The sequence below is a fragment of the Pleurodeles waltl genome, chromosome 3_1 (assembly GCF_031143425.1).
Source record: "Pleurodeles waltl isolate 20211129_DDA chromosome 3_1, aPleWal1.hap1.20221129, whole genome shotgun sequence".
Lineage (NCBI taxonomy): Eukaryota > Metazoa > Chordata > Amphibia > Caudata > Salamandridae > Pleurodeles > Pleurodeles waltl.
In genome coordinates, this window is record NC_090440.1 from 160,799,388 (window position 1) to 160,824,676 (window position 25,289).

A 25,289-nucleotide genomic window follows, 5' to 3' on the forward strand; every position below is an offset into this window, starting at 1 on the left:
CACAAGCAGTTATGGAGTTTGTGTGTGCTTCTGCTGATGGTGTATGCTTTTTCGGTACATCTACAGAGTCTCCTCATGCCACAAACAAACACCAGCAGAGTAAGGGTGTAAGGGCACTCATGCGAGAACTGCTTACTTGATATATACGCACATCTATATGTAAGTATGCTCAATGGATTCCAAACAAGGCTGCTTATCTGCTCTTCGGGCCGGTAGAGGGAAAGCGCATATAGGTCAAGCATACAAGACAGTGGAGCTGTCTGGTTTGCTAAAGACACCATGGGGTCCTGCTGAAAGTTGACCTAGGAATGCATTCCACTCATTGCTTACCATTGGATTTGTGGTTTGTAACTCACATTTTCTGGCTTTCTATTTGTTGGGATACACGGATGTCATTATGTGTTGGTATATGTTTTGTATTTATGTCTTGTATGTAAAAACAAATTGTGTATATGTTTTTATAGTAAAGAGTGAAATTGTGTGAGACAAGAATAAATTGCAAAAAGAGTTCTAGACGGAAGAAATGATTATTTTCCAGTGATTAATTCAGGATTTCACTGATGTGTTAGTAATCTACATATTGTTTCCCATTATATGCCATTATTCGATTTAGTGTGGTTTATAATCCCAGGCTTAATGGGGTTACGAGGGCTTTTTCTGATATGGTGAGATAGCTGCTTAGAATGAAAGCACACAATTTGCAGGTGGTGCTAAATGTGTCCCGTTGTCTGAAAATTACACTGGGACAAGATCACCATAGACAAAAAGGCAAAGTTGTTCTTCCCAAACAACACTAGCCCATCACTGCTCTACTAAGCACCTTAAACAACCTCTTCCTTCCCTATCCTTTGAACACACACCTTCAAGAGCTTACTTTATTTTCAAACAGCAAGCGCAGTGATACAGGACAATAAGAACTCATGGAAACATTAAACCCAAGCTAATGCTTCAGTTTACATTTTAAACAATAAAAATAACACAATTACTTTATTTGCACTAGGAGATACCACACACTGCCTACACTAGAAAACACATGTTGACCATAGTTCCATGTTAAAATACAAAGTATGGCTATTGTTTACTAACACCACAACTTATCACCCTGCTGCGGGGCACACACACCAACAACATACTCTCTATCTACCGGCATTCTCAATTACAGTTTCCAGGTACAGTGGCACCGTGCCCAACACTAACACAAACCACAAATTCATTTTACACATCTACATATTCCTCTTCACCCTAGACTCACTTCACCCCTCCCCACCCACATGCTTTAACAAAGTCATAATTTTCATTCAGGCAGCAAGTCTACCGATTTCAAAACTGTAATTTCACTCCTTTGTGCTTTTATGCATGAATGAGCAGGTTATAACATTAAGCTTCCTACTACTTCTAAACAAACAGACACCACAATCTTAGAGCCACTTTGAGAATCCCTTCCCCAGCCACACATAGGTCTAAGCAACCCCAAGACCCTCTCCATATGGCTTCCCAACTTCAAAGCTTCAAAATCTGCCCTTAGGTTCTTCTAATACTTTGCCCGATACTGTGTATACGTACTTCTCACCGCATGCTCTAACAACAATTACACTGCCTCCTTCATGCCTTTTCAAGAAGGACAACAATTGAAAATATATGTTCTTTCAGGCATTGTCTTTCACTTATTAAATTACATAAGCAACACAAACAGGCCTCTCACTGCTTAATACTTTTCCAGCCCTAGCCTTTATAACATCACTCAGTGTGCCTTAATTATTACATTACATGTAAGTACTGTTACATCTAATGCCAATTAGATTAATATTCAATAATAATTTGTTGTGCTGCAATAAATTACAGCTGCATATTTATATATTTGGATGTCTGCCACCCTATCAATCGTGCTGCACTAGGCACCAGACACTTTACTGATGACCTTGAACAGATACTCTGCTGCTAATTGTTTTAAGAGCACTTTATAAATACTCTATTAGGCTGCTACAAAACGTGGATAATTCCAAAATCAAATCTAAAAAAATTGGTGCATTTTAACTGTAATATCGTTTTTACTTGGTGGCATTTAAAAAATAAAAAATTGGGGGCATTTTATTGTTTGTAGCTAGCTCGCATTCTGGTGTTTAACACTAAGGGGGTTATTACAACTTTGGAGGAGGTGTTAATCCGTCCCAAAAGTGACGGTAAAGTGACGGATATACCACCAGCCGTATTACGAGTTCCATAGGATATAATGGACTCGTAATACGGCTGGTGGTATATCCGTCACTTTACCGTCACTTTTGGGACAGATTAACACATCCTCCAAAGTTGTAATAACCCCCCAAGTCTGCAGTACTGTGTTTAAACCACGCCAGCTAGAGCATATTTTCAGGCCCCCATTTTAGGTCAGTGGTAGGGTTGTAATGCACTACAGGAATAAAACCGAGGGCGTGACCACGCCGCTGGCGCACCCAAGGCAAACCCGCTTGCACCCGTCTGCCCCCAACAGTTGCCAGACGCCAGGTCCCCTGACAGTTTTATTCCAGACAGACAGGTAAGATTATCTTACTCTCGAGAAGCTTTTAACACAGGATATGCTCACCAAACATGACACCACACCATATGAAGGGCCCTTCCTCTTGCCTTAATTGTGAATGGGTAGGCTGGCCTAGCAAAGAACCTCCCACTAACCAAACTAATAATTCAGAAGGATTAATTGAAAAATGTATGTACATCGACGCCAGATCTCTACCCAAACATTGCATGGAGATTTCGGACATAATCAATGACTCCAACCCAAATTTAGGTGGTCATTATGAGCGGTGGCGGTAACTCCCGCCAACAAGCTGGTGGTCCAGACCGCCAAATAATGAAGCACATGAGAAACAAGTAGAGGTCTATCCACACACCGCCATCATTGTAGTGGTGACGAGGACAGAGGAGGCCGCCCACAGGCCAGCGGAAAGGATCAACCACGCACCAAATAATGAAGCACAAGACCACTGTCAGTTCTGGGATGGGAACCACTGCCACGCAAAGCGTGGCGGAAACTAACAAAATAAAAGGAAACACTCACCGGAGGTACACTCAACACGCCGATGCAGACATGGAGAGAGAGTTGGAAATAATGCCAGTGCTGCTCCTTGCCATATACCTCCACCACCGTGACCGCCGACGAAGACGACTGTAGGTACCGCAACATAGTACACATGGGAAGAACGGGCACAGGTTCACAACAACCCCACCCACCCTGCAACGCACTCCGAACCCCTCACACCATCCGACACCATGCACACCAGAATAAGATGTACTTACCCGACACAAGGCAACAAAGACCTGCACCAAAGTACACACATGTGCACACAACACCCACACAATGAAACGATGAACCACGTCACCATATTGTGCCAACAGCACCACTGGGCACTCAAAGTTTAATAAAAAGAGAAAAATGTATTGCCCAAATAAGGCCATTGGCCAGTCCATTATAAATACCCTGAAGGGCCTAAATAGGCCGGACTTGACTCCCACATGTGCACAGGGTACTCCACTGTAAATCAATTGACATCAATAGGGCAGCCAGGCACCTCAGGGGCAGTGGGTGGCGGGGTGGAGACTTACGTCTGGAAGGGGGGGGTGCTTGGGCTTAGGTTTGGGAGGTTGAGGGGGTTTGGGCTTGCCCTTGGAAGGTGGGGGAGTGGGCTTAGACCGGAGGTGGCAGAGGGACCTGGGGCAACACAGGACTTCTTACTCCCTGGGGAAGGGGCACAGGAATGGGAAGGGTGGACTGGGATGGACTTGGACGTGGAGACTGGGCAAGGAGATGGGCACGTTTAGGGACGAGCCGGGGTGGGCCAGTGGGTTCAAACAGGTCAACACAGGAGAGGAAAAGCTTCTTAGGGGCAATTGGGGGGGATTTGGAGGAAGATCTGGGAATGGAGGTTGAGGGAGTGCTTGTACCAGGTGTAGGTGTTCCAGACGTGGATGCAGGTGCCTGTAAAGTATGCTGATGTGTGGGTGTGATGGATGTGTGTTGTATGGGTGTCTTCGAATGTTTGAGTGTTTTGGGAGGAGGGGGGGTGGACACAGTGGGACAAGACAGGCTGCCAGTGTAGATGGATCTTGTCTGGGTGTCTGCAGGTCTGGTGAGTGTGCTGCAAGTGTCTGTCAATGTAGTTGTGGTGAGTGCAGGTGTGGTGTATGGGGTGGATGACTGGATGTCAGGTTTTGTGGTGACTGCAAGAATGAGGGCAGCACCAGTTACTGAGGGTGCAGTGCTTGTGGGTGTGCATGGTGAGGTGACGGACAGGGAGGCAGGAGAGGTGGACACAGTGGGGGGAAGTGGATGTTGTTGTGTGTGCCTTTGAATGTTGGATGGGTGTATGCCTGTGGTGGGAAGTGTGGTGCTTGTGTTTTTCTGTGTTCTTCTTGTGTGTTGATGTGTGTGCATTGCTGTCTGTACGTGTGCTTGGGATGGGTGAAGGGAGTGGGGTTCTGGAAGGGGTAGAGGTGTTGGGAGGGGCGACGGAAAGACCAGGGACACTGGCTGCCATCAAAGAGGAGGCCAGAGCCTGAAAAGATCTCTGTAGGCCAGACATGGCACCGTGAATGCCTTCCAGGTATGCATTGCATTGCTGCCCCCTGGATGGGATTCACGATGGTCGTCTGCCCTACAGAGATGGTCCTCAGGAGGTCAATAGCCTCCTCCGTGAGGGCAGCAGGGCTGACTGGGGCAGGGGATGAGGTGCCTTGGGTGAAGGAGACGCCCACCCTCCTGGGTGAGCGGGCACGGGCAACTGGGTGCGGAGCAACTGGGAGGGCGGAGATGGCATGGAGGGGTGGCGGAACATAGAATGGGTGTGCCCAGTAGGGTCCGCCACCACCAGGGAGCTCCCATCGGAGGAGGTATCAGAGTCACTACCACCAGTGGTAGCTGCCTCCCCCGTGGTACTCCCCTCACCCTCCAACCCACTGGTCCCCTTGGCGTCCCCCGACTCTGCCTCCTTGGAACCGTGGGCCGCTGCATCCCCACTCGTCGGTGCCACTACTCCCTCGCCAGATGATGCTGATGTACACAAAGGACACAAGAGCACACGGGTGGAGAGACAAAACATGGGAGAAATCTGTAAATACCTGAATGAATGAACATCCCTGCTCACACACACTCCCATCCAGGTCATACACCTACACGGAGCACCTACAACAATAGTCAAGACTGTGCCCCTGACTAGTGGCCACTACCCCAGTATACACAACATTACCACAGGAAACACAGACCTGATGAACTGTGTGGAGTACACACCTAGGGGACCATGCCCAGCCAAGGCACCCACTAGTCAAGGAGCCCACGAAGCATCCAAGAATACAAAAAGGTGAACCCCTATGGGCCTATTGGAACCGGCCATACATGCCCTCACACCATTCCCGGGTCTATCAGGGGGCAGGACTGCAGGAACACACCTGTCCGAGTGCCTGGCATTAGACAGCATACATACCACAGCACCCAAACACATCCATCAAAGTAGTATTTCAACAGTGTTGGTACTCACCCCCTTGTGGCTGCTGTGGTGCCTTCAAGCACCCATCCAAATTCGGATAGGCCACCGCCAGAATGCGGGCCATTAGGGGGGTCAGGGTCCGACGGCCACCCCTTCCTCGTTGGGAGGCCTTCCCCAGCTGGGCCTCGCCGGTCTTCCTGGCCCAGTGCCTCAGGTCCTCACACCGCTTCCTGCAGTGGGTGCTCATTCATTATCATTCATTATTCATTACAGAAACCTGGACCAATAGTTATATCCTAGCCGAGATCACTGCTGCAGTTCCCATTGGCTACAAGATCTTGAAGTGCGACAGAGTAGGCTGACAGGGAGGTGGTATTACCATTGTTTTTAAAGATAGATTTATAAACTCCATCGACACAGTTCCTCGACAGTAGACTGTGAAATCTTGGCCTTCCAGTTGTCTTACAATGCCTGGGTGCTGCCTGGATAGGCTGTACTGTACAGGCTTTCCTGATACAACTTCCAATTCACTTTAAATCTCCTCAAGTGGTTGTCCCCACTAATCCTAAAACAAGATAATTTTTTTGTGATTAGGAATTTTAATCTACACTATGAGAATACTGAGGATCCCTTTCGCAAAAGGCTGGAGAGTAAAATGCAAATCCTTGGACCTGAAACAATGTATCACTCACCCGACCCATGTAGCAGGACACAATATAGATCTTTTATTTTCAAACATTGAAACAACCAAAGTCCATGACATTAATCCACTACTCTGGTCTGACCACTTCTTAATCAACTTCTCTCTTATATTACCAAAAGATCGAAAAATAACTCCTGACCCATCCTCAACCTCTATAAGACCCTGGAGTAAATTTATTGCTGAATCTTTAAGTCATTTCGTCCCCCATGAGTTTGGAAAAGGTGTATCCACACACAGCTAATTAGAGAACTTTAATTCCGTCATCCCCAATTGCCTGGTAATTGTGCCCCCTTTGTTGGAAAAATTGTACTCCATGGATTTAAGGCCAGGGTAAAGAAAATGTAAATTGCTTGAGCACACTTGGCGGCACTCAAAGCATATAGAGGATCGACAGGCATACAAATGTGAACTGAATAATTACCATAAAGTGCTCAAAAGAGCACAACAAGACTATTTTATTAAAAAACTAGAAAAAAATACTAGCTCTTCTAAAGAGCTCTTTAAAATAGTAAAAGAACTGTCTCATCCTGCTTGCCTCTGTTCATTGCAAAGAAATGGCCAATTTCTTCAGTGACAAAATAGAAACAATCTATTCAACATTTGAAATGCAATCCCTTCTAGATGAGCTCCCCTGGGAGCAGTTAGGCCCCCACAACAAAGCACAGGCGCTTCAAGGCATCACAAATGAGTCTCTCAGAGGAACAGGTAGAGAAGATTATGGCGGAGGTCAAGTCTGGATCCCCACATGACCCTTGTCCCCATTTCATTTTCTCTCGTTTGGCCTCTATCCTTATTTCTTATCGGACCGAAATCTTTAATCCGGGAATGGATTATCCAACTACCACCCTATATCCATGCTCTCTTCCATGTCCCAAGTTTTGTAAAGATTAGTCAATAGCTATCTAACCTCATTTCTTAAAGAAAACAACCTGCTAGACATATCACAGATTGGCTTTAGAGCCAAAAGCAGCACAGAATCCACCCATGTTTCTTGCCTGGCTAATACTGTCAGAAACTGGGGCTTTGAGATATGTTCTTATGCCAATGATACCCAGCTGGTTATCTCCTTCGGTGTGATACAGCACAAACCTAGGAAAAATCTCACCCACTGTCTATCTGAGGTAGCGAATTGGATGATGGCATGCTTAAAATGAATGCCGAGATCCTTCTCTTTGGTGGTGCCCATCATATCTGAGAATCCTCCTGGTGGCCATCTTCACTTGCCTCTGCACCAGAACCCAGGAAAATGGCAAAGAACTATGGCATTTTGATAGAAGACTCTCTCCATTCAGGAGCAGGTCAACAATGTATGTGCCAAATTCTTTGGCCTACTCAAGCTCCTACGGAAACTCTTCCTCTGGATCCCAGTGAACTGGCGTAAACCATAGTTTAAGGACTAATTACAACAAGATTGGTCTATGGATACGCCCTTTATGTGGGCATGGCAGACTTTCTCTTTACACGATTTCAGGTGATACAAAACACGTCAGCCAAACTCATTTGTAACAAAGACAGGTACAGCTAGGCATCGGCTTGTTTAAAACTCCTCTTTGGTTGCCAAGCCATAAGAGAACCAAATGTATGCTCCTCTACCATGTCCATTAGGCACTCTGTGACATTGGCCCTGACATTCCACGTTCCAAGGTAAAAATTAGCACTGGCATTAAAAAAAGCAAGAATAGGCAGTCGCTTATTCACCCATCTGGCAGCTGCCCACTGGAACCTAATGTCCACGTATATCCATCTAACCTCTTACCACGTTAGGTTCAGAAAGAACCTAAAAATCTGGCTCTTCTGGATTAAGACTAGTACCATAGTTCCTAGGGCCTGCAGCAATATAGTGCTGTGATATCCCTCTGGGGATGAGTGTTTGCTCTCTACAAGTAGCAATAACAATTAATACCACTACAATTCTAAATACATTACCTTTGCCATGGAACACCTTTTCATTAAAATAGATTTGACCTACTTGCGTTATCACACCTAACCTACGCCAATATGTTCTTTCTAAACAACAACAAATCATCAATAATATTTCCTAACACTTTACCAGACATCTGTTTCTCCTGTCCCTACCTTTTACACATGCACTTATATGTCACTCACTTGTGAAACAGGTGCAGTCGCACAAGGACAAGCTGTCATCAAGGACATATCGAGAACAAACTCCTGCTTCCGTTTGAACTTTTTTTTGCAGGACACAAGGATATAATCTCCTCTATTTCTATGCCACTGCTCTTTGTGCCACTTTACACCACTGCATTCTGCAACACTCTACACTGCAACAATAAACTCTCTACCACTGAGCACTCCACCACTCTACTCTGCTCAACTGCACTCCATGCCACTGAACCACTCTACTCTACGCCACTCTAATCTACTGTACAGCACTGCACTGTATGCCACTTTACTCTATTCTGCACTACTGTACTCTGAATTACTGCACTCTATTTTACTACTCACCACTGCACTATTCGCCACTGCATTCTACATCACACCAGTCTAGACCACTCCACTCTACTCTGCATCACTCCACTCTATGCCAATGTACTCTACACCACTACTCTATGCCACTCCATTCCACCCTACAGTGCTTCACTATACGCCACTTCACTCTACTCTGAAACAATCTACTCTAGACCTCTTCACTCTATGCCACTCTACTCCATGCTGCTCCACTCTATACTACTCTACGCCAATGTGCTCCACACCAGTCTACTCTAAATCACTGAACTCTAACCAAAGTACTCTACACCACTTTACTCAAAACCAATGCACTCTACACTGCTGCACTCTATGTTAACTACTCTGCACCACAGCACTCTATGCCACTATAATCTACTCTGCAGCACTTTGCACCAATGCATGCTACGCCATTCTACACCATTGTGCTCTACATCACTGTACTCTACACCACTCTAGTCTACTCTTCACCACTGAACTGTAAGGCACTGCTATCTACAACACTCTACTCTGCAACACTTGATACCACTACTCTCTTTGCCAATGCACTCTGAACCACTGCACTCTAAGGCAACCTATTCTGCAAGACTGCAATCTCTTGCCACTGAACTCAATGCTATTCTGCACCACTGCACTATATGCCATTGCACTCTACTCTGCACCACTCATCTTTAAGGCAATGCACTCTATACCATTTGACTCAAAACTGATGCACTCTAAGACACTACACTTTATTCCAATCAACTCTGCACCACTGTAGTTTACGCCACTTCACTCTAGGCCACTTCACTCCACTCTACAACACTCCACTTTATGACTCTCTCCTCCATTAAACTTGACTTCCCTTTAAGACACTCTACTCCGCTCTATGCCACTCCACTCTACTCCACTCCAATATTCCATCTACTCCACTCCAGTATTCCACTCTACCCCACTCCACTCCATGCCACTCTATGCCACTCCACTCCATGACACTTTACTCCAGTCTACTCCACGCTATGCCATTTCACTCTACTACACTACTCCATTCTGTAACACTCTGCTGTACGACAATATACTCCGCTCTACACCACTCTAGTCTGCAGCACCCTACTCCACTCTACACAACATGCTCTAAGCCGCTCCGCTCTATACCACTCAACACTAGATGCCACTCCACACTACGACACTCTATGCCACTCTATAACACTACCCCACTCTACAGCGCTCTACACAACTTCCTCTATGCCACTCCAGGCCACTTTACTCCACTCTATCCTACGATATACACTCCACTCTACACCACTCCAGTACTCCACTCTATGCCATTCCAGCACACTACTCCACTCTACACTACACCCTCTACACCACTCAGCTCTATACCACTCAACATTTTATGCCACTCCACTCTACACAACACCCTCTACACCACTCCTCTCTACTCCACAATGACTCTACTCCACTGTACACTCTATACCCTTCCACTCTACGACACTCAGCTACTTCCAAGACACTCCACAACACTATGCCACTCTATGCCACTCCACTCTACGCTACTCTACACCACTCCTCGCCACTTCATAACACGCCACTCCACTCCATGACATTCTACTTTATGACATTCCACTCCAAGGCACTCTCCTTTAAGTTACCTTTAACTATGCTGAACAGTTGCCAAGCTGGTGTACAACATGGCTAACTCATGCTGGCTAAACCAATAGCTCTTGCATAGGCGAGACTTACTGACTTTGCCAATGCTTGTTTAAGGATGTCCTCTCCTCTCTAAACAAGATTCATGCTGCACAATCTGCCTCATCTAAAAGCAATGCAAACTTACATCCCCTCAGCATGACAGTCCTTCTACAATCTCAAGCTGGTGTACTCGGGACATTCCCATACTATATCCCATGCATTATACTGCATGATTTGAGAAAGTCATGCTTTTGGCCCTGATCACCCCCAAATGTTTTGACTGATACTGGTGGGTACTGACTCTGACTGTGCCCTGGTCACTGCTAACCAGTCCCAGGGCCAATGCTCTTTGTAAAATGGTATATGCAAATTAGGTATAATTATAATTGGCTCTGCCAACCTACCTATAAGTCCCTAGTATGTGGTAGGCCACATAGGTTTAGGGACTACAGTAAAGTTGGAGCCCCCCTGGGCACCCTGCTGTGGTCTCTAGTGCCATTGTAAAAGCAGGCCTGCATTGCTGCCTGCTTTTAAAGTTCTCCCCAAATTTGACTTCTGAATTAAAAGTACTTACATAGTCTCAAACTACATTATCTTTACATATAAGTCACCCCTAAGGCCTGCCCTACGTGCCCCAAAGGTGGGTGCAGTGTAAATATAAGCATGCAATTTAAAAAGATGATTTATAAGCCCTGGTGAGGGAAGAACAGCCAAATTTGTTTTTCCCCATTGTAGTGCATTAGCGCCATAGGCTAACATTGGGAGGCTTAATTAAAGTCTCATTTCCACTAGAAAATAGCTAACTCTGTCAAGTTTAGTATCAAATTAAAAGTTAGAATGCATCCAACAACTTGTCAATGTTGGATTTATTATAACTAGTACAGAGAAAGAAATTTAGAAATACTTCTGAAAGTTACCAAAATCAGCCCTGTAGTGCCCTTTCCTGATTGGTCGGTCTCTGGCAGCCCCAGCCAGGCTGCCTCAATGAGGTGTGACGTGGCCTGGGCAGAAACAAAGGAAGCATCTGGAGGGAGGAGAACTGCTGCAGCAGATGACAGAGCAGGATGGGGGTACAGTGGCCAAACTGGTTTTCAACGGAGGGAAAAGTACCTGGGACAGAAACTGGACCTCCCCCCGTTTCCTGTTCCCTGAGCCAGATGGGAACCCCAATAATTAGATTAGGAGAGGGGCTGGAAGCAGTGGGAAACTTAGCCACACCAATGGGTGGGATAAGCCAGATGTAACCTCCAAGGAGAGATTTCTTCAATGTTGGATTTTTAAAGAATGCTGTTTTCTGGGATTGATTTTTGCCACACTTTGCAGGAAGTGGTCACTGCATAGTGTGGCAACCTGCACCCCATGGGCCAGGGGCACCTCCCCCCCCCCTCCTGGCCTGCAATCCAGGAACAAGGATAAATATGACAGAGCTGCCCAGCAAATCAGATCCCTACTGGAAGAAGATACTGGAGAAGAAGGACTTCCCTGCTGAACCCCTGGTCTGCACCTGACGGACTGCACCCACAAGGACTGCACCAGCTGCACACTTTGGGCTTAACCAAGTAAAGGACTTTCCCTCGCTTCTGCAACTCCAGGAGTGGACTCCCCACAAGCCACAAGTACAAAGGAGCTGACCAGAGTCCCCTGCATCAAGTGCTGCAAGAAGAGCCCAGCTGACCAGAGTCCAGTGGCCATTTGAGGATTCCGACCACATGAATTCTGGGAACTGTAGTCCCAACTTTCAAGAAGCAACACAGAGCTTCTGGAACCTTGGATCAATTTTGTAGACACTTCAAGGACTCAAAAAGGACTTCTGGAAGAAGATCCAGAAGTTTGGAGCAACTTTGAAAAAAAAGCTCCATAAATATACTGACCAGACATCGAGAGTTAAGCCAGTTACCTTCTACCGCGACCTGACCTAAATTTCAGGTTCATCCTGCTGAAAGCTCCAGAGCGCCAGACTTCCAAGATTTGAATGTGGGGTCGTGGAAAGGCAATCTGACGACCTCGCATTGAAATCGGCTTACTGGATAGGACTGCACGACATCGTGGGAGAAAAGCTCCAGAAAAGTTTCTAAGTGTGAAGGAAAAAATTTGACCGAGGCCTTAGGATGATTTGGACATTTTCTTGAATCTTCCTAGAAACCACCTGCTCACACACTTGAAACTCTTGCAAGGGATTGTGATACATTCTTCAGGTGATTCACACTTAGGCCTGGATTTTATGTATCTATGAAGTGGCCTATTTAAGTGAAATTTCAGAAGACTAACAGATAAATATTTTTTGTCTTTATGTGAACTGCAGAAAGCTTGTACATCGCAGTAAACTAACCCTCTTGAGTGACATTCATGTCAACAGGGCAAGCATCAAGCACTGTGGAAGTGGATGTCACGTCCAACCACCCACACTCTTGGGAAAGAGCTGCCCCTCCCTCAATGGTGTGCTTCTCTAATGGCTTTGGCTGCCAGTTTTGCCACCTCTTGCACCCTCTCAGCGATAGGCCCACACAAGATCTACATAATGATTCCTTGCAAAATTCCGAATTTGGGCTACTTTTTATAGTATATAAGATTTCTGGGTTCATCCATGGGTTTCACACCTGTTTCTGCTACAAACCACAAAATTATGTAGAAGCATTGGCATAGCCAATAGGTTTCGCCTTCGTTTTGTCTTTTGCATTCTATCTTACTAACTGAATAATATATATTAGAGAAAGGTTATAAAAATGTTTGTTTTAAATTTGATAAACCATTAATAGCAGTTTATGTTGTGATGTATGCTGAATTAATATCCCAGGGTTCCAAACTTGTCATGTGTACCCTATTTAACATTGCATTGTATTAGAGTAATGTGTATTTAGTAAAGTGCCACTGCACCTGCCATACCATTCAAATCATGCCCCTTTGAATGCCTGTTTAGTAGTAAAATCCAGCAATATTTAGTGTTTAGAGGAGCTATGACAACTTTTGGCTCTGGTGCCACTGCACCTGCTGCACCATTCAAATTATGACCTTAATGCTTACAAGATAGCTGCACTTGTGACTGCCTGTTTAGTAGTAAAATATAGCAATATTTGGTGTTTAGGGGAGTTCTGACAAACTTTGGGCCCAGTGTTACTTCGCCTGCTGCACCTTTCAAATCATGACCCTAGTGCCTGCAAGCTAACTGCACTTCTGGATGCCTGTTTGGTAGTAAAATGTTGGAATATATGGTTCTTAGAGGAGTTATGACAACTTGTGACTCCAGTGCTCTGCACCTGCTGTACCATTCAAATCATGACCCTATTGTCTGCAAGGTAACAGCACTTGTGACTGCCTGTTTAGTAGTAAAATATAGCAATATTTGGTGTTTAGAGGGATTCCTAGAGCTTTTGGCCCTGGTGTCGCTGCACCTCTAAAATCATGACCATAGTGTCTGCAAGGTACCAGCACTTGTGACTACATATAAAATATAGCAATATTTAGTGTTTAAAGGAGTTCTGACAACATTTGGGCCCGGTGCCACTGCACCATTCAAATCATGACCCTAGTGCTTGCAAGATAACTGCATGTGTGACTGCCCGCTTAGTAGTAAAACATTGCAATATTTGGTGCTTAGAGGAGTTATGACAACTTTGGCTCCGGTGCCACTGCACCTGCGGCACCATTCAAATCATGACCCTATTGCCTGCATGGTAGCTGCATTTGAGACTGACTGGTTAGTCGTTAAATATAGCAATTTTGGTGTTTAGAGGTGTTGCTAGAGCTTTTGGCTCTGGTGTCACTGCACCTGCTGCACCACTAAAATCATGACCCTAGTACCTGCAAAGTAACTGCACTTGTAATTGCCTGTTTAGAAGTAAAATTTTGCAATAGCCTATGTTTATAGGGGTTCTGACACCTTGTGGCCCCGGTGCCACTGCACCTGTTCCACCATTCACATCATGACCCTAATGCCTGCAAGGTAACTGCACTTGTACCTGGTACCTGTTCACTAGTAAAATATAGCAATATCTGGTGTTTAGGGGCGTTCTGACAACTTTTTGCCCTGGTACTACTGCACCTGCTGCACCATTCAAATCGCGACCTAATGCTTGCAAGATAACTGCACTTCTGACTGCTTGTTCAGTAGTAAAATATTGCAATAATTGGTATTTAGAGGAGTTATGACAACTTTTGGCCCCAGTGCCACTGCACCTGCTGCACCATTCAAATCATGGCCCTAGTGCCTGCAAGATAACTCTACTTGTGACTGCCAGTTTAGCTGTAAAATATAGCAATAATAGCTTTTGTTCCCAGTGCCACTACATCTTCTGCACCATTGAAATCATGACCCGGGAGCCTGCTAGATACCTGCACACGTGACTGCCTGTTGATAAGTCACTGAGAGAATACCAATTCTAAATAATACGTCGCTCAATTATACAAATTACTTTTCTTTAAAAATGAGTGAGTGGTAATTTAAGAAACAAACACACAAATAATTGTAATACTTCCAACTGTTATTCAACAGAAATGTAATTATTAGGTAATGAAAAACACAACATAATGACCGCTCTCGCTACTTGATTTACATCTGCACTCTATACTACATTGCAACATGGCTGACATGTTTACACACATTTCAACACGAATTGACTTGCGTTCAGTTCATCTTTTCACGAACAAACACTAACAAGTAACCAAACAACAAAAAACGGAAGGTGTACTTCGGCCATGCACCACGTGACGGCAAAAGTAGAGCAAAAAGTAGAACAGAGGAGCAGAAGGGCAGGAAGTGACCGGCTAGCCAATAAAGAGCAAATAAGTTCAAGCGACATTGGGGCGATGTTTGAATGAGCAAATAGGAAGTTCAGGTAAGTAAGGAGCGAACTAGGGGTGGGTTCTAAGTCATTTTAGCGTTTTGTTTTAGTAACATAAGACTTTGTAAGCACAGCACCAGCCCTGTGCAGGTGAAACCTAAAAATCAGGGAGCACTTGGAACATGCAATGGCAAAGCCAACAGGTCTCGCCTATGCAAGAGCTACTGGATTTGCCAATGTGTTTTAGCTATGTTGTGCGCCAGCGTGGCTGCTATTCAGCATGGCTACAAGTCAGTGGCATAGAGGAGAGTGGTGTGGAGCCTCGTGGAGTGAAATGACGAATAGTGGAGTAGAGTACTGTATAGTGGAGTGGCAGAGAGTGTTGTGTATTGGAGTGGCATGGCGTTGTGTCGCATAGAGTGGCATACACTGGAGTGGCATATAGTACAATGTACTGGTGGACAGTGCATTGGGGTAGGGTTGCAGAGTATAGTGGCATAGAGTGCAGTAGCATTGAGTGCAGTTACATTGTATTCAGCGGTGTACAATGCAGCGTTGTAGAATGAAGTGGCATAGATTAGAGTGGTGCACAGCAGAATGCAGTGGTGCAGAGTGCAGTGGTGTGGAGACGGGCAGAGCGCAGAGGAGAGGAGCAGAGTAGAGTGCAGTGATGTAGAGTGGCGTAGAAAGGTGCATAGTGGAGTGGTGTAGAGTTGAGTGATGCACAGGGCAGTGTCACAGAGTAGAGTCGAGTGGCACAGAGTGCAGTGTCATAGAGTGCAGAGTAGTGTTGAATGGAATAGAGTGCACTGGTGTACAGTGGTGCAGAGTAGAGTATCATAGAGTGATGCAGAGTAGAGTGGCATATAGTGCAGTGGCGTAGAGTGCAGATTTGAGTCGAATGGCATAAAGTGCAGTGGCAAAGAGTGGTGCAGAGTAGAGTCTAGTCTATAGTGTGTATAGAATGTATAGAGTATAGTGCGTTGCAAAGAATCCAGTGGCATGGAGTGGAGCAGAGTGTAGTAGAGCACAGTAGAGTGATTGAGAGTGCAGTGTTGCAGTGTAGAGGGGAGTAGGGTGGCATAGAGAGCAGTGGTGTATAGTGCAGTGATGCAGAGTAGAGTGCAGTGGCATAGAGTGCAGTGACGGAGTGAGGTGGCACAGAGTGGAGTAGAATGGAGCAGAGTGGATGGCATAGAGTGCAGTGGCATAAAGTAGATTGTTCAGAGTACAGTGAAGTGGCGTACAGTGGAGTGGTGCAAGGTAGAGTGTAGTTGCGTATAGTGGCATAGGGTGTGATGGCGTAAAGTGGTGTAGAGTATAGTGGCACAGAGTACAGTGGTGCAGAGTAGGCTAGAGTGGAGTACAGTGGATTGGCGTAGAGTGCAGGGGCATAAAGATGAGTGTTACCGAGTAAAGTGCATTGACATAGAGATTACTGCATAAAGTGCAGTGGCATACAGTGCAGTGTTGCAGAGTGGCGTACAGTATAGTGATGTAGAGTGGAGTTGTTACAGTAGATTGGTGTGGTCTAGACTGGAGAGGTGTAGAGTGCAATGGTATAGATTGGCGAAGCGTGCACAGGCATATAGTACAGTGGTACAAGGTAGAGTAGAGAGGCGTAGTGTGAATTGGTGTAGAGTGCAGTGGAGGGGTTGGAGTGCAGTGAGGTGGTGTAAAGTGGAGTGGTGCAGAGTAGAGTGCAGTGAAGTGAAGTGGTGCAGAGAGAGTGGAATGGCATAGAGTTGAGTATTCATGGTGTAGTAGCACATGCCATTACAGACAACACATGTTCAGTTAAAATGACCATTACATTTGCACAGACATATAGTTTTACTAATAAAACTAAACAGTGCACAGATGAAAATGTGTGGAAATTGCATTACCTATTATAAGGATTTGTTTTGATCATATTAAAGTATTTGTTTCCAACACACATCAAAAAAACAATTTTAAGTGCTACATTTGTGTTTGTAATTCTGAAACACTTACACTGTTCATTTTAATATTGTCATGTGCTAGAAAAAAATTGTTTCCTACCCCCATTATTGAGCAAAACTATCACGTACATCTCTCACTTTTAGTCAGAGAAAGACAAGTAAACAAGCGCCCTTGAAAGACAGCACTTGACATTTGACCTCGGTCTTTGAATGCACAGCAAATGTGACAAGATAAGAACAAGATTGATTTAAAGATCTGTTTACAGAAATGGAGCACTCAGAAGGATACTGTTAATAAGGTTTTGGCAAGGGAAGGTACGAATTCTATGTCAGGACCGGAGGCTTCGGATTGTGTTTCTCTCTCTTTACTGCACCAACACACAGCAGCCAACGAAAACACTTGAAACACAAAAACTACATTTCCCAAGAGCCCCAGTAGTCCATAACACTGTCCAATCATATGTAATCCCCATATATATATGTCACCAGCAACCAAGTCCTTCCTCTTTCTTTGCTGCTCACAGCACGAGGTAAGTGTTCTTCTTTACATTATCGTCAGTATAAGCATTATTGTTGTTTACTTGTTTATCTAGCTCAAGTGGAGTGGGAGCAGGACTTGATCCTGATAATTCGCTGTGCCCGTGAGATATTTTCTGATCGTGCGTGACCGGCTATATGTGGTGCTCGCGGGCGAATGTAAATCATTGACGGAGTCTTCCGACTGCGTTGTTTGAGGAGCCGCGCTCCGTGATTCCCTTGTTTATCTCTCACACACTATTTTGTACAACTCAGGCATGGCGCCCTGTAACACGCTCTAAGCGACCGCCGGAGGCTGAGGACTACGTCCTCTTTGTATTTTTAACCTGTGCATGCGCTGTGATGACACGCTTCATTTTCAAACGTGTCTCAGGGCGTTGTGCGGGTTAGAAGCATAGTAACTGTCCCAGAACGCCCGACTGGGCGCATAAACAGCATAGGGCTTTGCCCTAGGGGTTTGACAGGTGCTCCCTTCACTCTTTATTCAGAGCTACAACTAAGCATATTGCGCTAATTTGTATTTACCTGCTGGGTGCCCCCCCCCCTTTGAGCTCCTCCTCTCCTCTTATTCTAAATATGGTGTATTACACCGATGAAGAAGGATTTTATCAGGAAACTCCTGAGATAAGGGATAACATGGTATGGAGGAAAGACTGGTGGAAGCCCTGGGCACCCATGTTCAGGATTTGGTGAATCAGGCTCTAATTAACGCTTTGAGACCTTTTACCCATCCATTAATGAGATATGGTCATCATGAATTGATGGGAAGATTCCCTATTGCGAACATGTCCCGAGGTGATCTGACATGTGATGCGGGCATTGTCCAGAGAGCCTCAGCTGGTCCAACATCATCGGCTGAGATTTTTGTGCAGATGGCTGCGTCAGTGTTACACGACCGTGAATATGACTCTTTCACTTCTCTGGAAGCTTCTGTGTCAGTACCAAGGTTTTCCACATGAATGTTGGATGCCTCCCAATCGGCCTCTTCACACTCCTCTGATTCAGAGCAGACAGATGACCCTAAACCCTCAGGTAAATGCAAACGCAAATCCCGAAATGTTGAGGAAGAGAATCAGACTCAAAGGATCTTGTCCTTCGATCCAGAGGCCATTATACATCCACGATCTACTGAGTGGATCCCTGCAGTGAAGTAGAGCACTACATGCAGGACAGACTCCATAAGGGTTTCGATTCTGACGTTCGCAGTACTTTGCGTTCCGAATGTCCATGCCCATCTTTTCTAGGGAAAGTCACAGATACCCCAAAGTAAGATCCGAATTTAGCAAATTTTATTAAAAACTTCACTAAAGGCCCCAAAAAAGGTTTAGACAGAGTCTGGAAAGGATGCCAGGACAAGTTGCTGGACATTTCACATACCATCACAAAGATCCTCAAACTTGCTGTGCAAGCAAAGGAATTCAGTATGCCCGGACACGATCATACAATGGTCTCAAAGAGCCATATTCTTCCTTGGCAATGCCAATTGTGCAATTTCTATGGAAAGGAGATATTCATGAGGATTGATCTATAATTAGCAGAGTTGGATCCCAATGAGGCTGGCACCTTAGCAAATGGCATGTTGTTTGGGGATAAATTTGTGAAAGACTTGTGAAAATACGTAGCCACCTTTTCGGCCTTAGACAAGGCTCAATCCTCAATGAAGAAAATGTTCAGTGGGGGGCTTTTTGGCAGGGCTGGGCAATTTAGAGGTTGAGTGCCAGGCCGTGGATTCCATCAGGCCTCAAAAGGATTTATCCAAAGAGGAAGAGGATCTTCATATGCATCATCTGGATTTTACCCCTCCAGATCGCAAAGAGATTACGGCCGTGGCTTTTGAGGCAGTAACCGTGGTGGCTCCTCCACTTTAGGTGGCTCTGCAACAGGTGAGAATTATTCCGCTTTTAGAAGTAATCCTGAGGGGGCATAATATGAAGTTGTGTGAAATTTTGGGAGAGCATTTCTCAAGACCCTTGGATATTGCAAACGGTTCAAGGGTTCAAACTGGAATTTTACGCTTTTACCCATCAATCTAGGACCCCAAAGGATCTTCATTTTTCTCAAGAAGAGAGAACTTTCATGGATGTAGAGGTGTCCATGCTGCTTCTCAAGCACGTCATAGTCATAACAACTCCACATCATTTGGGGTTTGTCAGCCCTATCTTCATGGTGCAAAAGAAAGGTGGAGGTTCTCACCTAGTTCTCAATCCCAGGGATTAAATTGTTGGATAGTTTCTCGACATTTCACGATGGAAGGTATCCATCTACTGAGAGATCTGTTACAGAAGAAAGATTATCTGGTGAGATTAGACCTCAAGGACGCTTACCTAACCATTCCGTTTTTTTGGGCCACATCGAAGATTTCTGCAATTCTTTTAGAGAAATCCATGGTACGTGTTTTACCAAACTCTTGCATCCTCTGGTTCAGTCTCTTAGGAAAAGAGGCGTTCGCCTCATTATTTACCAAGACAATATTCTTATCATGGCACAATCCGAGGAGACCGTCTTGACGCATCTGTCATGGACGATACAACTTCTCCAAGACTTGGGTTTCCTCATCAACTGGAAAAATCGATCTTGATTCTGTCTCATAACATAGAATTCTTAGGATTCCAAGTGGATTCCATCAGAGCACAGCTTCTGTTGCCTCTTTCAAAATGAACCTCTATCAAGAAAGAGTTGTCGCTCCAAATATATTATTGAGGACTCTGGCTCGCCTGGTCAGTCTGCTATCCTCCTCTATTCAAGCGATCTTTCCGGGACCCCTCCATTATCGAGCTCTGCAATGCTTGAAGATCATGCATCTTCGCAGGGATCTATCTTATTCGGAACAGATCCTTCTATACGACTAAGCCAAAGCAGAGATAACCTGGTGGTTAGATCACATGGATACCTGGAATGGCAGAGTAATTTTCGCATTCTCTCTGGAAATTATGATAGAGTTGGATGCCAGCCTTTGGGGTTGGGGAGCCAGCTCCAGTTCAGTGAAAACAGGGTGGAGGTGGTCCTCTCAGGAGAAGTTGCTCCTGGAACTTCTGGCGGGATGTTTTGCGATTCCGTCCCTGTCTCCTCGCAAAGCAAGTTGCTGCTTACTGCTCCGCATGGACAACATTTCGGCGGTACGTTATATAAATCGTTTAGGAGGGACTAGATCTCAGGTTTTGGTGATGATAGCCGAAGAATTTGGGGAGTATTGTCTCCAACACCAGATATCAGTTTTGACAGAGTGCATTCCAGGTCGGTCCAACCGGTTTGCGGATTGAAACTCTCGTTTCCTAAGAAACTGCTGCAACTGGAAACTGGATCCCCACAGGTTTCCCAGCCTCAATCACATGTGGGGTCCATGTTCCGTCGATCTTTTTGCCTTGAGGCTGAATGCTCAACTTCCCAGTGTCGTAGTTTGGACCCTTGCTCTAGGCAAGACTGCTGGTTAAAGGATGACAGTACTTTTGCTTGTAGGTGACTATGCCTATCCTGCAACAAGTCGCAACTGTTATCCCAACCTTACCAGCTCACTAGCAGCACCTCACCAGAAACACAATAGTAAAAGGTGATTTGTGGCAGCCTTTACGCATGGACTCGAGAATAATACATCTCAGGGAGTGTCGTGGTTAAACTGAGATTACCCCTTTCTCACAGATATGTCATGTCTCATCCAAACACAGGTAATGACAAAGATGCAGTAAGGTTTCAATAGTTTTTATTTAACATAACTGCAATTTGCGATGAGTTGCATGGGCTGCAATGATTAGGATAAAGAATAGTGCAAGAAACTGAATTGTGAAGAAGAGAGTCATTATTACAAAGACCCCCACCTTCTTGCAATGCATAAAAAAGACATTCAAGATGTAATATGCCCTAATACCCTAATGTGAGAGGCCTAACCTCCTACCTAAAGGAGAGCTGGGTTTGCTAAACCTAATCTGCCAATGCCATGTCCATGAGAGGAGCCCCCAACCCTTGTTACCTTGGAATGAGGTCTCTATCTCAGACTTCTAGGGACACGAAGACTGGGTCAGCATCAAGACGACTGCAGCATCGATATCAGCGATGGTGGCAATGCCCTCTGGTTGGATTCCCTCTGATTATCTGTCTAAAGTGCGATGTATTTATACAGATCTACAAGGACCCCTGACGTAGGTGTGTTCCCAAACAATAGATAACAGACATGCTTGGGATGGCAATTAATATAAACAATCCCTCGAAAGTATAGAGAGGGAAAATCCCTAAGTGTGAACACCTACTGTTTGTTTGTCTTTGTTGCTTGATCTTGATGCCTTAGCGCGGTGGCACTGATAATGCAAAGCATAACAAGTGGCCTAATTATCAACAAGGCAGCCATCTTAAAAGAATTAAATAATTAAATGGGCTAAGACAGAGCAAGCTAAGTAGGTTAAAAGTCACTAGGTGACGGGGGCATGAGTCTGCAAGCCATAGGCTAAGCTAACTCCTGTTTCCCCATTAAAATGAACTAGGATTCACTACACCGGTTCTTCAGTTGGAGACTGGATCCCCTATCAATGGGGTTGGATGCCTTCCTACAGTCATGGGAGATGGGGCTCTTGTATACTTTCCCCCCGTTCTCCATGATTCAGAGAGTACGTTCTCAGGTGAGGACACAATCAGCTGAGATTATCCTGGTGACTCCTCTTTGGAAAGCTCAGCCATGGTTCCCGGTGGCGATGGAGCTCTCTTGTGCACGGCCAATTCAAATTCCTTCCCATTGTTCTCTGTTACGAGATCCACCGGGTTACCTCATCCCTTAATAGTAACAGGACAGTTGTCCCTCATGGCATGGAGACTTTCAGGAAACAGCAGGTGTCAAGAGTTTCAGACAACCCTTTGTTTTTCCTGTCCCAGCCCTGGGCCCCTTCCACTCACAAGCAGTATGAATTATCTTGGAAAAGATGGACCGGTTGGTGTGGTGAACGGAGTATCGATCCCGTAGGGGCAAACATTAGCATGCTTGTGAATTCCCTCTTGGAATTAGCAGCATAGGGTTTGGCCTATAGAACTATTAATAATTTTAGGTCAGCTATCTCGGCGGACCATCCCCAGCTTGAGGGTAGATCAGTGGCATCCGTTGGTTGCAAATTACTGAATGGTATCACGTTGGTAAAACCCCCTTAACCAAAGTATTCGGTTCTTTGGGATGTTGATGTAGTTTTGCGATTTCTGAAGGCCTGGCCTTGTAACGAAGATCTTTCACAGAAACAGCTGGCAGCGAAGCATATGGTGCTTCTTTGTCTCATCTCCTGTCGATGAGTTTCGGATGTGAAGGCATTGGATTTGGCAGGTAGAGTATTTACTCCTTCGGGGGTGTCTTTCACTATTTCCAAAAGAACAAAGACAGATTCTAAATGTGTTTCTTACCCCGCATCTACTCATCACCAAAAGTGATGTGTTGTTAAGTGTTTGAAAGTGTATGAGGAATCTACTTGTGAAGTTCGTCGGGACTTCCAAGGTCAATTGCTCATTTCGCTGTGAAAACTTTTTGGCCCAGTTTCATCAGCCACGCTAGCCAGATGGGTTAGATGGTTAATGAAGGACGTTGGTGTAGACATTTCTATTTTTGGAGCACATTCAGTAAGGGGGGGTTATTGCTTGCAAAGCATTCTCTGTGGGTTCTTGTTTAGAGGACTTTATGGCAGCAGGAGATTGGTCCTCTGATTCTTCTTTCAAAGTTTTTTTTTACCACAAACCTACTGTAGATGTAGCCTCAGTAATAGTAGATCAGCTTTGAACTAGCATAATCCAAAGCCTCTGGTCCTGAAATAGAATTAAACAATTCTAACTTTCGTGTCAAGAATTTTCAATTCTATTTAGGACACGAAGGCGAGAATTATCCCACCCATATTGATTTAAATAAAATAATTGTTATTGACTTATGTCTTGTAACATTTATCTTATGGAATGTCATATTGTTGATTCCCTCCCGTTGATTCATTACTGTAGATGGTTATTACCGGTTCTTTACATCTATCCTAGGTGCGGATATGAATGCATAAACTATGGAGTTCGGAATTGGCCTTCTTCAGAAGTTGGAGCCCTGTTGGCTAAAGACACTGAAAAGTTTGTGGTTTCTGTTTTGTCGCAAAGAAAAAGGAAGGACTTGGTCGCTGGTGACATATAAATATAGATATATAGATATATATATATATATATATATATATATGAGGATTACATATGATTGGACAGTGTTATGGACTACTGGGGCTCTTGGGAAAAGTAGTTTTTTCTGTTTGAAGTGTTTTCATTGACTGCTGTGTGTTGGTGCAGTAAAGAGAGAGAAGCATAATCCCCGCCTCCGTGTCCCTAATAGACTTGAAAATTCTTTATGTGAAAGCTAGAATTTTTTTTACTCAAGCTGGACAGCCTAAACAAATAAAGCCAACAAATGGAAAGCAATAAAATCTGAGTTACAACCCAATAAGCCAATGGCAAACAATGGGCAGATGCTTTCCTAGGTAAGTTTTCTGAATGTCCCCAAGCTGCGCTGTCTGGTAGGCTGCGACCTAAAAATGCAAACACAGTGGTAAAAAAATGTTTTCTTACAAATCTGCCTGTTCCTGTAAGATGGGACGAGGATGCTCTTAGCACAAGTCTTTTGATTATACCATTTTTCGAAGAAAAAAAAAGCTGCATTTACAGCACTTTTTTCAATTTTCAAGAAAAAATATCAATTTTAGCTATTTTCCCTGTTCTTGGGAATCCCTACAGTCTTCTGACCTCTAGCAGACTCTGTATCAGTGTGAGTAATTGCTAGAACAGAGTGCACTGAAAGCTTGGTTTAGAATGGGGGATTTCACAGGTACACTCAGTGGAATAAAAACGTGTGATTTGCAGCTCCGTGTGTGGTGGATAGCTAGGCCGGAGAAGACACTACAATTATCTGGCTGGATGGGTGGCTGGGTGGGTACACTTACACAGGAGAAGAGGTGAGGTCAATGACAAGATACTGCAAGCATTTATTCTTTGCTGAAATGCATGAAACCGAGCATTGTAAACATTCAGAATATGCGAGTGGAAGAAATAAATCTTCAGGGAACGGCGGAATCCTTCTCTATAGCACACGGATTGCTTCCCTCCAGATGTCGCGCATTCTATTTTGCATTCAGTGCGCAACGATGCCTAACAAAGTCTTCTCGAGGAGAGCAAGCACGCCTTGCCATCTCCTCATTCACAACCGCTTCACAGGAGGAGATGAAGCAGGCGCCTCTGGAGCGAACATTCAGAGAGGCCTGCCAGCTCATCTCTGGCATGTGAACTTGTGGTTGAGAAACTGTTCTCGTCAGTGTGCCCGCCAGCATCGTTCCTGCACCCTTTCGGGGGTCGGCTTTCCGAGTTATTAAACAAAATAAATTAAGACTGTGTTGAGAGGCCGAAATGCATTTTACGTCATCTGTACTTGAATAAGATCGAAAAGTCTTACCAGTTCGCTGCGCCTCTGAAGATATTATTGTCCCGCCTGGACGTACAGGCCTCTTGCTGGCCTGAAACCACTTCTCCGGTCGGAAATAAGGAGGCGCCGAGTCAGCACCGCTTCACGTGGCCCACTGAAGGGCGAATCGTAGCGAACAGAAGCTCAGCTGTTGCTGGACATGTAGGGAGCTCCCCCGCCCAGTGGGCCCCGAACTAACTGGACGCACATGCGTCTTTCGTACCGCCGGCTTAAGTCAGCTCACAAAAACTTTAAACACCTCTATACACATAATAATAAACG

The 25,289-nt window shown here is 45.0% G+C and overlaps 1 protein-coding gene across 3 annotated transcripts in view; it reads right to left on the reverse strand.

Moving 5' to 3' along the window:
- The window catches only part of HYKK (hydroxylysine kinase), a 270,296-nt gene that overhangs the window by 91,489 nt on the left and 153,518 nt on the right, over positions 1–25,289 (reverse strand). Inside the window, exon 1 of one of the 3 annotated variants that reach the window (XM_069222045.1) lies at positions 24,999–25,141. The exons of 1 other annotated variant lie outside the window; for it this stretch is intronic. The gene's annotated coding sequence lies outside the window, so the exon portion shown is untranslated. Of the gene's footprint in view, positions 1–24,998; positions 25,142–25,289 lie in introns of those variants that run through there. One more of the 3 variants, XM_069222047.1, reaches the window with a different exon arrangement.